This window comes from Pan troglodytes, chromosome 1 (assembly GCF_028858775.2).
Source record: "Pan troglodytes isolate AG18354 chromosome 1, NHGRI_mPanTro3-v2.0_pri, whole genome shotgun sequence".
Classification (NCBI taxonomy): Eukaryota; Metazoa; Chordata; class Mammalia; order Primates; family Hominidae; genus Pan; species Pan troglodytes.
Genome location: NC_072398.2, coordinates 53,669,253 through 53,683,707, shown reverse-complemented (window position 1 = coordinate 53,683,707; position 14,455 = coordinate 53,669,253).

Sequence of the window (14,455 nt, the reverse complement as noted above, 5' to 3'; positions counted from 1 at the left end):
GTAGGGACTCAGCCAAACCATATTAGCCAACAAATAAACATATTTTTCTGAACATCAGTCTGTATATTTAATAAAGTATAGCATTAATTTATTTATAAAATAAATATTGAGTTTTTCTCTAATTTTCATCAGGCAGTATGCTAGGTACTGAAAATGAGAAAACAGTGATAGACAGTACTGGTGAGATGGTTAATATATATGATAGAATCACTGAAATGTATGCAAAATTGATACCTGAACAATACTACTAATGATAATAATAAGGTGCCTTGAGATTTTAATAAAGAAACAAAGAGATATTTACTTAGCCAAAGGTGTCAGAAATAGCCCTGATACTTCACTTCTTTAAAGTGGTCAAACTAAGATTATTTGCTTGTCAACTTGTTTCATATTTCACCAACCCAATTATATTTGAAAAATAAAAATAATTATTTTTGTAATTATGTATTACAATTATAACAGCAAAAAACATGGACTTTATACTTCATTTTTTCTTCCCTTTATTACTTGAATACTGATTAAATCATTGATTACTATTTCAGCACCTTTTTATCTCTCCTTATACCTTACTATTTGTTAATCTTCAATTTTACTTATGAAATTTTCACCAAGTTCAGTATTCCCCAAACCTTCTGTGGTGAATAATCACTAAACCCTGCCTTCCAAGTCATAATGGGAAAATGATTTTGTAAAATGCAATAAAGTACTAGAAAAATAAAATTAAAAACAACAAAGACATATACATTTACATTCATTTTTATTAGATGCGAGACATAGAAACATTAAATATATGCAGTACAAATAAGAAGAAGAAGAAATAAGTATAAAATTTTATTTTACATATTGAACACAGAAAGTAGGCAAACAGTGATTAATATAATCATTTTCATAACTGATACATTTTGCTTTCTATAGTCATAATTAAAAAAATCAATGATTCTCCACATTAAACACCTCTATACACACACTGGATAGGCCCATTTGTCACACTAATACTCAAAATATTGATATGCACAGTATTTATCTAACATGTGCATATAGTGTGACAACTATAACTCAAATGTGTATGAAATCTTGCTTGTTAACTTATCTTATCTGTTAGGGCAATGACAGCACCAGTCCTATAAAAGAAACATATCTATCTAGAAATGATTTAATAACTCACATGTTAGACTGCTTATTCTCATAGAAATATATTGATGAATAATGGGAGTGATTTTATAGCAATATTGTGATATTCATTTTGAAATTTTAAACAAAATGAGGCAAGTGTTGCTGAATTTTCACAATTCATCTTTATCTTCTATTTAGTTGAAATAATTTTCTTATTTAATTATAATTGATTGAAGTGTCTATGTCAGAAATAAATACCAGATTTTATATGCTTTTAAGGTATAGTTGCCAAAGTGACCTTAAAATATTACAAATTAAAACATGATCCTACTGCTGGTGTCTAGTAAGACTATTTTGCCACAAGCAGCTGTCAAATTACTATAGACATTTCCAGATGATTACTTTCAATTTATTTTCTTATGTTAGTGCAATAACAAATTGTTTGTGGACTAGCAATAATCCACGAACCACACTTTGAATAGCACTGACGTAGAATAAAGCCTCAGCTTACTTTTTTCTTTTCATTATTGTACTGCTTTGAATAATTATGAAATTGCAGCTAGAGTTTCATTTCATTCTCTAACTTCAAATTTTTCGAAGGCTTTGTAGATAACAAAAGTGGCATCCCTTGAACATAGAACATAGATATAAAACATATAGGACTTGTGCTTTATTAAAATAAGTTAGACAACAAACAAAACACATTTTATTATAACTTAGTGCCACTTTAACTCTTGACCAGGAAGAGAAGTAAACACCTTGGAAAGTACATCAGTTTTTTTAATAAAGACATCCTTGAACTGTGCTGTTTGTTCCTGGAGATGGGGGCAGGAACAATCTAAGAATGAAAAAATCTTTGTGCCATTAGTGGTTACAAATTTTCCATTATTACAATATAAATATTTTGATCAGCCAGATATACCACATTCCTCCATTTCTTCTTGCTCAATCTTCAGCCATGTCATCTCAATTTTTCATGTAAATTTTAATTATAGAAAATGGTGTAGAGCTTAAGTTAAGGAGTCAGTGATGGAACTCAATAAATGCAACAACAATTTTGCTTCTTCAAATTGGCTAATAAATATAAGCCAGGCTCAAATCATTTACCATTATGATTAATTACTCATTAGAACTACCTAATTTGTAAACTAAAAATTAAGGAAAATTGAACATCCGTCAAACACATACTTCCAAAAGTTGAGAGCATTTTGCTTTGGTGTTGAGGAGAAAATATACCAGCCTTCCTACATCATATTTATGCTGGGTACCTTTCATTTTTTCCATGAGATTTCTTTTCTAGCCTTCTATAAACCCATTTTGTGCTCCTCAAAGCAGCCTTTAAGGACTGTGTAAATAAGCTGCCTTAGGGCCTTCTGGCTTCCTTGCTGTGTTTGGCCAATGAAAGGTATCTTCAGGAGAAGATAAAGGAGAGTGAGAATTAATTATTTATAACTTGTCTTTTTATCTTCCATGTCACCATGGGCTGGCTGCATCACCTGATTGCTCCTGTCAAACAATCTTCTGTACAGAACTTACTTTTTCTCAATGTTCCAATAATTGTTTCCTGTTCTTTCCCCTTTGGGCATGGTAATAATGTACTACTAAATTAGTAGTACAGAATAATGGATTCTTTATTTTGGTTCCCTATACTCTTCCAACAATGTGTATATAGTTAAATATTCCATGAATCCCTCGATTTGATTATGCCATCTATGCTCTGCCAGGCCACTGACTGATACAATAATTAGTATGAGGTGTGGCTTTGGGAAAAATAAAAATTCAAAATTGGGTTATATATTTGAGTTTCATACACTTTAAAATCACATAAATACATTTCTTATGAATCGGTATAAAGCCATGATGATGCAAACAATGTGGGATTGGCCCAAGTATAGAAAAGCAGACGCACAAAAAAGAGTCAAGACATTGAACAAGATATATACAGTCATCTGCTTTATGACAAGGAGCCACTGAAATTCAGTAAGAATGGCCTTTATAATAAATTCTGCTGAGAAAAAGTGATATCTTATAGACGAAAATAAGACCTGACCCCTTCTTATCTCCTCACACAAACAATTAAGAGGAATCACAGACTTAAATGTGAAAGGTTAAAAATAAAGCTTCCATAAAAAGGCATTGGAAAATATCATGACTTTATGTAGAAAAATATTTTGAATATGTAATATAAAGCACCATATGAAATTAAAAAATAAGTTTGGCATTGGTAGAACATAGTTGGAATGCATAAATCAGGAGAAAATAAACTGGCTTATATGTTTATAAAGAACTCCTACAAATCAAAACCCAAATGTCTGACTGTGGTGGTTAGTTTTATGTGTCAACATGGCTAGAACATAGTACCCAATTACTTAATCAAACACAAATCTAGGTGTTTTGTAGGTTTTGTAGAACTGTTAACTTCTATAATCAGTTGAAGTAAAGTAAGTTACCCTCAATAATGTGAGCAAGCTTCTTCTAATCAGTCTTTAACAGTAGGAACTGTGACTCTAGGCATCATGGCTATGGGAGGCAGGACTAGATTGCAGCTTCTACTCCGGTGGACAGAGCAGTGTGCGGAGGCTTGCATGGTGAATTTTAGCTACAGAACAACTGCAGGAATAAATCAGGAAACCCGAGAAGACCTACAGACTCTCTGAAGAAAGTATATTGCTCCCGCAGGACCTGGGAGACACCCCAAATACGCTGGGAGGTGGGTAGCCTGGAGCAAGTTCTCATCCCTGCTTGCCCACTGCCTGGAAACAGACTTGGTGCTGTTAGCAGGGGCAAGGGAGTGAGACCAGCCCTTCATATTGCATGGGAGCTGGGTGAGGCCTGTGACTGCTGGCTTTCCCCCCACTTCCCTGACAACCGGCATGACTTAGCAGAGGCAGCCACAATTCTTCTAGGTGCATAATTCTATTGACCTGGGAATCTCATACTTACCCCCACAGCAGCTGCAGCAAGACCCACCCAAGGAGAGTCTGAGCTCAGACGTGCCTAGCCCTGCCCCCACTTGATGGTCCTTCTCTACCCACTCTGGTAACTGAACACAAAGGGCATATACTCTTGGGAGTTCTAGGGCCCACCCACTGCCAGTTCCTCTCCATACTGCCACAGCTGATGCTCTCTGGAAAGTGTCACTTCCCAGCAGGAGGCCAACCAGCACAAAAATAGAGCATGAAACCAACAAAGCTCACAACCCTCACAGAGTCCATTTCACCCCACTGCCACCTCCACTGGAACAGGTGCTGGTATCCACAGCTGAGAGACCCAGAGATGGTTCACATCACAGGACTCTCTGAAGATAACCCCTAGTACCAGCCCAGAGCCTGGTAGACTTGCTGGATGGCTAGACCCAGAAGAGAGATAACAATCACTGCAGCTGGGCTCTTAGGAAGCCATATCCTTAGGAAAAGGTGGAGAGTACTACATCAAGGGAACACCTCGTGGGACAAAAGAATCAGAACAACAGTCTTCAGCCCTAGACCTTCCCTCTGACACAGCCTACCTAAATGAGAAGGAACCAGAAAACCAACTCTGGTAACATGACAAAACAAGGCTCTTTAACACCCCCCAAAAATCACACTAGCTCACCAGCAATGGACCCAAACTGAGAAGAAATCCCTGATTTACCTGAAAAAGAATTCAGGAGGTTAGTTAAACAAAGGAAAAAGAATAAGAAAATATGAACAAAGCCTCCAAGAAGCCTGGAGTTATGTTAAACGACCAAACCTAAGAATATTCAGCATTCCTGAGAAAGAAAAGAAATATAAAAGTCTGGAAAACGTATTTGGGGGAATAATAGAGATAAACTTCCCTGACCTTGCTAGAGACCTAGACATCCAAATATAAGAAGCACAAAGAGCATCTGGGAAATTCATTGCAAAAAGATCATCACCTAGGCACATTGTCATCAGGTTATCTAAAGTTAAGACAAAGGAAAGAATCTCAAGAGCTGTGAGACAGAAGTATCAGGTAATCTATAAAAGAAAACCTATCAGATTAACAGCAGATTTCACAGCAGAAACTCTACAAGCTAGAAGAGATGGGGGCCCTATCTTCAGCCTCCTCAAACTAAACAATTATCAGGCAAGAGTTTTGTATTCAGTGAAACTAAGCATCCATCATATATGAAAGAAAGATACAGTCTTTTTCAGACAAACAAATGCTGACAGAATTTGCCACTACAAAGCCACCACTACAAGAACTGCTAAAAGGAGCTCTAAATCTTGAAACAAATCCTGGAAACACATCAAAACAGAACTCTTTTAAAGAGTAAATCTCACAGGACCTATAAAACAAAAATACAATTTAAAAACAAAAACAAAAATCCGAGGCACACAGGCAACAAATAGCACAATGAATGAAATGTCACATCTCAATACTAACATTGAACATAAATGGCCTAAATGCTCCACTTAAAAGATACAGAACTGTGTAATGGAGAAGAATTTACCAACCAACTATTTGCTTCCTTCAAGAGACTCACCTAGCATGTAAGGACTCACGTAAAATCAAACGGGTGGAAAAAGGCATTTCATACAAATGGACGCTAGAAGCAAGAAGGAGTAGCTATTCATATGTCAGAAAAAAACAAACTTTAAACTAACAGCAGTTAAAAAAGACTAAGGGGGACATTATATAATGGTAAAAGGCCTTGTCCAACAGGAAAATATCACAATCTTAAACATATATATGCACCTAACACTGGAGGTCACCAATTTATAAAACAATTACAAATGGACTTAAGAAATGAGATAGCAGCACAATAATAGTGGGGGACTTCAATACTCCACTGACAGCACCAGACAGGTAATCAAGACAGGATGTCAACAAAGAAACAATGGATTTAAACTATACCTTAGTACAAGTGGACTTAACAGATATATACAGAACATTCCATCTAACAACTGCAGGATACACATTGTATTGAACAGCATGTGGAACTTTCTCCAAGATAGAACATATGATAGATCACAAAATGAGCCTCAATACATTTTTTAAAAAAATGAAATTATATCAAGCATTCTCTCAGACCACAGTGAAATAAAACTGAAATTCAACCCCAGAAGGGACTTTCAAAACCATGCAAATACATGGAAATTAAATAACCTGCTCCTGAATGATCACTGGGTCAGAAACAAAATCAAGATGGAAATTAAAACATTTTTTGAACTGAATGACAATTGTGACACGACCATCAAAACCAAAGGCGGTGCTAAGATGAAAGTTCACAGCCCTAAATGCCTACATCAGAAAGATTGAAAATGCACAAACTAACAATCTAAGGTAACATCTCAAGGAACTAGAGAAACAAGAAAAAAACAAACTCAAACTCAGCAGAATAAAGGAAATTACCAAGATCAGAGCAGAACTAAATAAAGTTGAAACAAACAAACAAACAAAAAAATACAGAAGATACATGAAACAAAAAGCTGGTTCTTTGAAAAGATAAATAAAATTGATAGACCGTTAGCAAGATTAACCGAGAAAAGAAGAGAGAAAATCCAAATAGCCTGAATAATACATGAAATGGGAGATACTACAACTGACACCATAGACATACAAAAGATGATTCAAGGCTACTATGAACACCTTCACACACATAAACTAGAAAACCTTAAAGAGATGGTTAATTTCCTGGAAAGATATAACCCTCCTAGCTTAAATAAGGAAGAATTAGATACCCTAAACAGACCAAAAACAAGTAGAGATTGAAATGGTAATTTAAAAATTACCAACAAAAAGAAGTCCAGGACCAGACAGATTCACAGCGGAATTCTACCAGACATTTAAAGAAGAATTAGTACCAATCCTATTGACACTATTCCACAAGACAGAGAAAGAAGGAACCCTCCCTAATTTATTTTATGAAGCCAGCATCACACTAATACCAAAACCAGGAAAAGACATAACAAAAAAGAACACTACAGATAGGTATCCCTGATGAACATAGATGCTAAAATTCTTAACAAAATACTAGGTAACTGAATCCACCAACATATCAAAAAGATAATCCACCATGATCAAGTGGGTTTCATACCAGGCATGTAGGGATGGTTTAACATACACAAGTCAATAAATGTGATACACCACATAAACCAGAATTAAAAACAAAAATCGCATGATCATCTCGATAGATGCAGAAAAAGCATTCGACAAAATCCAGCATCCCTTTATAATTAAAACTCTCAGCAAAATTGGCATACAAGGGACATACTTCAATGTAATAAAAGCTATCTAAGACAAACCCACAGCCAACATAATATTGAATGGGGAAAAGTTGAAAGTATTCCCTCTGAGAACTGGAAAAAAACAAGGATACCCACTTTTACCACTCCTCTTCTACATAGTACTAGAAGTCCTAGAGCTATCAGACAAGAAAAAGAAATAAAGAGCATCCAAATCAGTAAAGAAAAACTCAAACTGTCACTGTTTGTTGATGATATGATCGTTTACCTCGAAAACCCTAAAGACTCCTCCAGAAAGCTCCTAGAACTGATAAAAGAATTCAGCAAAGTTCCTGGATACAAAGTTAATGTACAAAAATTAGTAGCTCTTCTATACACCAACAGCAACCAAGTGGAGAATAAAATAAAGAACTTTTACAATAGTTGCAAAAATAAAATAAAAAAATAAAATACTTAGGAATATACCTAGCCAAGGAGGTGAAAGACGTCTGCAAGGAAAACTACAAAACACTGTTGGAATAAGTAATAGATGACATATAAAAAATGGAAAGACATCCCATGCTTATGGATGGGTAGAATCAATATTGTGAAAATGACCATACTGCCAAAAGCAATCTACAAATTCAATGCAATTCCTATCAAAATACCACTGTCATTCTTCACAGAATTAAAAAAAAAAATTCTAAAATTCATATGGAACTAGAAAAGAGCCCGCATAGCCAAAGAAAGACTAGGCAAAAAGAACAAATCTGGAGGCACCACGTTACCTGATTTCAAACTATATTATAAGGCCATAGTCACCAAAACAGCATGGCACTGGTATAAAAATAGGCACATAGACCAAAGAAACAGAATAGAGAACCCAGCAATAAACCCAAATACTTATAGCCACCTGATTTTTGACAAAGCAAACAAAATCATGAAGTGAGGAAGGACACCCTTCTCAACAATTGATCCTGAGATAATTGGCTAGCCACATGTAGGAGGATGAAACTGGATCCTCATGTCTCACATTAAACAAAAATCAACTCAAGATGGATTAAGTACTTAAATCAAAGACATGAAACTATAAAAAAATCTAGAAGATGACATCGGAAAAACCTTTGTAGACATTGGCTTAGGCAAGGATTTCACGACCAAGAACCAAAAAGCAAATGCAATAAAAACAAAGATAAATAGCTAGGACTTTATTAAACTAAAAAGCTTTTGCATGGCAAAAGGAACAGTCAGCAGAGTAAAAAAGACAACCCACAGAGTGGGAGAAAATCTTCACAATCTACACATCTGACAAAAGACTAATATCCACAATCTACAATGAACTCAAATAAACAAGGAAAAAAACAAACAGTCCCATCAAAAAGTGTGCTAAGAACATGAATAGACAATTCTCAAAACAGTATGTACAAATGACCAACAAATGTATTAAAAAATGCTCAACATCACTAATGATCAGGGAAATGCAAATTGAAACCGCAATGCAATACCACGTTACTCCTGCAAGAATGGCCATAATCAAAAAATTTAAAAAAACAGTAGATGTTGGCATGGATGTGGTGATCAGGAAAACACTTCAACACTGCTGGTGGGAATGTAAACTAGTACAACCACTATGGAAAACAGTGTGAAGATTCCTTAAAGAATGAAAAGTAGAACTACCATTTGATCCAGCAATCTCACTACTGGGTATCTACCCAGAGGAATGTAAGTCATTATTCAAAAAAGATACTTAGACATGCATGTTTATAACAGCATAATTCACAATTGCAAAATCGTAGAACCAACCCAAATGCCCATCAACCAAAGAGTTGTTAAATAAACTGTGGTATGTGTGTATGTGTATATATATATATATATATACACATACACACACACACACACACACACACACACACACATATATTAACAGTATTCGCAGCAACCTGGATGAGATTGGAGACTATTATTATAAGTAAAGTAACTCAGGAATGGAAAAGCAAACATTGTATGTTCTCACTGATATGTGGCTGCTAAGATATGAGGACACAAAGGCATAAGAATCATACAATGGACTTTCGGGACTTGTGGGATAGGCTTCGAGGTGGATGAGAGATAAAAGACTACAAATAGGGTGTAGCGTATACTGCTTGGGTGATGGTTGCACCAAAATCTCGCAGGTCACCACTAAAAAACTCATGTAACCAAACACCACCTCTACCCCAATAACCTATAAAAATAAATAAATAAACTGTGATTCTAAATGCAACAATGTAAAAAGAAAAAAATGTAAAAACTGAGTTTGTTCTGAAAAAATAATTCTGCCTCAACACTACAGAATCATTTTTTGCCTGAGTTTTTCATCCTGCCAAACTGCCCTATAAATTTCAGACTTTTCAGCCCCTGCAATTATATAATACATTTTCTCTGAAGAAACATTTCTCTGGAGAGAACTATCTAAGAAGTTATTATAGTAGAGACTCTGAATATTTAATCAAGGAATACCAAGTTACCATGCAAGTTGCCTGTTATGAACTAGGTATTGTTTTACTCATGAAGATGTACAATTCAGCATGTGCAGAAGCACTCCATCATTGAATCAAAGCAGTATATACAAGATCAGGCTCCAACAGCCCCTGAAGGCACAAATAAGTTACCTAAGGAAGTGGCCCAAATGACCGTAGCCCCCAGTCTTGCTATATTACCTTCTTTCTCTCAGCCTGTACCTATACCATCATTGGGAGTTCTCTACGATTAGTTTACTAAGGAAAGGAAAACACAAACCTGGTTTCCAGATGCTTCTGCATGATATGCAGCCACTACTTAACAGTGGACACCTGCAGCACTACAGATAACAGTGGTGAATTGTACAATTAGTTGATTTTAAGGAAAGGAGATTACCTTTGATAATATGAGTGGGCCTCATGTAATCAGTCAAAAGCCTTTAGAGTATAAACTAAGGTTTCCTAGAAAAGAATGAATTCTGCCTAGAAATTGTTGTATATAAATCCTGCATAAGTTTCCAGCTTGCCAGCCTGTCCTACATATTTCAGATTCATCAGTCCTCACAATCACCTGAGCCAATTCCTTAACATAAATCTCCTAATATATGTGTGTGTGTGTGTGCGCGTGCGCGCATGCACACACACATTCTGTTCCCCTGAAGAATCCTGCCTAACAAATTTACAATCCTAAAAAAAAGGAGGAAAAGGAGGGCAAAAGTTTAAACCAGCACTTTAGAAAAGAAGACATCCAAGGGGCCAATAAGCAAATGAAAACATACTCAATCTCAGCAGGTTTCAGATAAAAACAAATTAAATGCAGAAGAATGTCACTGCACAACAATCAAAATGACAAAATGTAAAAAGACACTATCAAGTGCAACCAAGGTGGCATGGAAAACAGTGTGGAGATTCCTTAAAGAACTAAAAGTAGAACTTTTCTCCTACTAGGTAATGCAGAACACTAACATTATAATGCATTACCCAGCATTATAATGCACTAGCTAACACTAACAGGAAAACAGGATTATTTAGGTGTGTGAGCCACTCTTATTTTGCTTTTTCTTGTTTTTATTTACCTTGTTTTTTAGTAGGCAAAACTAATCTAAATTCAACAAATGTAGTATTCAGGTTCATATCACCTAAATATATTCCTCTTTTATCCAAGGATTATCTGATTATTAATACCAATATATGCCTTTAGCACTAAGTAGATAAAAATTAAGAAACATGAGAAGAAATAAACATAACATTACTAAAGATTAAAACATCTTTGAAAAATAATTAATTTTTCAATAATTGACGTCATAGTTTAAATAAAAACAATATAACAATGAAACATGATGATTATAGCAAAGGTAGAAGTAAAATGTGTTTCAGCAGTAGCAGGAGGGCCAGGAAGAAAGCCCTGGAAGGAAGTAGATTGATGCAAAAGAAGTTGGGGTTTTGCCACTATTTTCGATGGCAAAAACCCCAATTACTTTTGCACCAACCTAATACATTATGGCAAGCCTTTTATCATACATGAAGAGATATGATATCAGTTGAAGGCAAACACTTATGTTAAATATGTAATTATAAACCTTATTGCAATCACTAAAATAACAAGCAAAAACTGATAGCTAATACATACAAAAAAAGAATCACAAAAAAATACTATATTCTACATAATACAGAAAATGGGAAAACTGGGAACAAAAAAATAGAGGTAACAAAAAGCATACAAAAATGAGTGCATACTATATGATTTCATTCATAAAAATTTCTAGAAAATGCAGACAATTTATAGTGATGGGAGGCAGATCATTGTTCGACTTTAGATAGTAAGGGGATTAAGGGAAAGGCAGAGGGAAAGATTAAAAGGATCACTAGGAAGCTTTTGAGGAAGAGGGAAATGTTCATACCTTCATTGTGGTAATAGCATTTTATTTATATCTAAAAATTCTGGCAGTTATCTCCATTTTCAGATTACATTGTTTGTATGAAACATTTGAAAAGAAAAGACAATATATCATTGCTAAATGGTAATCAGAATTTTCCTTTGTGTAATGGTTAATTATGCAGTGTAGTTAAAATGCACTTTTTATTGTAATGAATACTAGTTATTGAACAAATTACTATGTATTAAACAGCTTGCTATATGTTTTATATGGTTTGCTTCCCTTAATAGGTGTCTTAATAATACATTTGCAAAGAATGCATAATTTATTTAAGAAAGGAATTTGCAGCTTCTAGGGGTAGCTTATATGATACAGGAAGACATGAAGCAGATTTTGGTTTCAAAGTGGTTTGCACTTTCATTACAGTGTAGAGGACATGTTTAGTTTTTGAATGTGCATGGGAACTTCACAATTTTTAAGAATTTAAAATGATGCAATATAAGCAGTTTGGTTTTATTTATTTAAAAATTATTTTAAAAACATGTATTTTTGTGTTTTATATAGCTTTTTCTATTTCTTCTTTTCCTGTATCCTCCCTCTTAAAGTCTTATTGAATAACTTGCCATTACTCTTCTTTCTCTCTTTTGAAGCAATCTATTTCATTTTTCTTCTAGCCTTACAATTTCTATTTCTTTACAGATCGAGGTTTACTATTCAATAAACTTGTGAAAATCTTCAATGAGCAATGATGAAGCAAAGCATTTATATATTGATAAGATACACACATGGTTAATACTCACCTAGAATATTGATTTTGCTTTTAGCTAACTCCTGTGGGAAAAAAAATTATAACCTGCTTGACTAGAAATTATCAACAAAAAACATTGTAAGTAGACTAAAATTGTTCAGAAAAAATAAGAAATAATAGACTTGCTTGAGATTGTTAAACCAATGTAAGAAAGACTGAAAGATTTTTTTCTTAATTCAGAGAAATAAAGAGCTCGCTCTAGTTCTCATACATTACACACATAAAACAATTTAAATGTCTGCAGATAATTTAATTAAGCAATAATATAGATTATGTTAATTGCTTTTATTGAAAAAGTAGAGAGAATTCTACTGAGAGGGAAAATATCTTCAGTTTTAAGGCGATTACATAGAAATATCCTCTATATTTAAAATTTTTTTTATGTATAAGTTAACCCACTCAACTTTTGCATGAGGCATTATGGTAGGTTTAGAGGGCATAATAGCAAAATTATAGTTCTCTATTCCAAAATGCTCATTCTCTAGTGGATTGGAAAGACAGGCCATAAGGTATTTACGAACAATGAAAAGGGGTGTCATGGAGATGCGAGCAGATTGCTATGGTTTATTGCTGAGTTCTTACCAACCAAATAATTCACTGAGTTTAAGGTAGATAATAAATTTAAGAGATGACTAATCATTAAATGAATAATATGACACTTTAGAGTTAGAGTTCTTATTTATATCATAGAAACCCATGATCAATTTCACTTTTCTTCAAATTGGCATTCACTCTGCTGTGCATTCAAAACTTCCCAAACTGCTAATTCAGCTGTATAAGCTCATCTGGCCTTCTCTTCGACAACCTTGGCTATTCTAGCCAAAATATAAGCTCACTCCCTCACTTTTGACTATTCTTTCTTGCTTTGTCATGATTAAATAAGTTTCATGTTTCAATCTACTACTGAACTGTGACACAGGCACAACTGAAAGAATGAACAATGTTTGGCCTGATAGAGGACAATGAATCGTTACTATAAGTAAAATAGATCAGGCATATTCTGCATGAATCTGAAAAGTCAAATTAAAAGTATGTTGAAATTATTGTAGAATTTAACTAATAGTTTGGCCAATATTAAATATCGATCAGTGTACTAGATGCTTTTGAAAATATTTTATTTATTACAGAGATATTAACACATTTCATAAACGCAAGATTAGGACATGAACCACTTTAAAAATTAAACAAATCTGAACAACTTAAAGACATTAGTAAGAAAATAAGTCTTTTGTAGTCTCTTTTTTGTAGAGATTTAAAAGGGTAAATTTATAAAAATAAGTATATGTTGCTTGTAGAAGAAACACTGGTAACTATCATTCTACCCTATACCACAATGAGACCAACTTTTTTAGTTCTCACATCTGAGTGAGACCATGCAATATTCATCTTTCTAACTTAATTCACTTAACAGAATGACCTCCAGTTCTATCTATGTTGCTGCAAATGACAGAATTTCATTCTTTTTTTATTGCTGAATAGGAGAAATACTGAATAGCACCCTAAATACACAGCAGTATATATACTTCATTTTTTAAATCCATTCATCTTTTAATGGACATGTAGGTTGATTCCAAGTTTTTGCTACTGTGAATAATGCTGCAGTAAAGATAGAAGTGCAGATATTTTTGACATACTGATTTAATGTCCTTCCTGCGTATACATACATAATAAGTGGGATTGCTAGGTTCTATGACGAGAGTGGATTGTTGACCCCAATTATTATTCTTTTGGACTCCAGCTCTACCTTTGATCTAGTAATATTTGCTTTACATATCTTGGTACTCTGGTCTTCGGTACACTTATATTCAGAATTGTTATATCCTCTTGTTGAATTGACAACTTTATTATTATATAATGACCTTCTTAGTCTCTTTTTACTATTTATGACTTAAGGCCTCTTTTATTTGATATAGGTATAGCTATACCTGCTAACTTTTGGTTTGCTTTTCCACCCCTTCACTTTCAGTCTATATGTGTCTTTACTGGTGA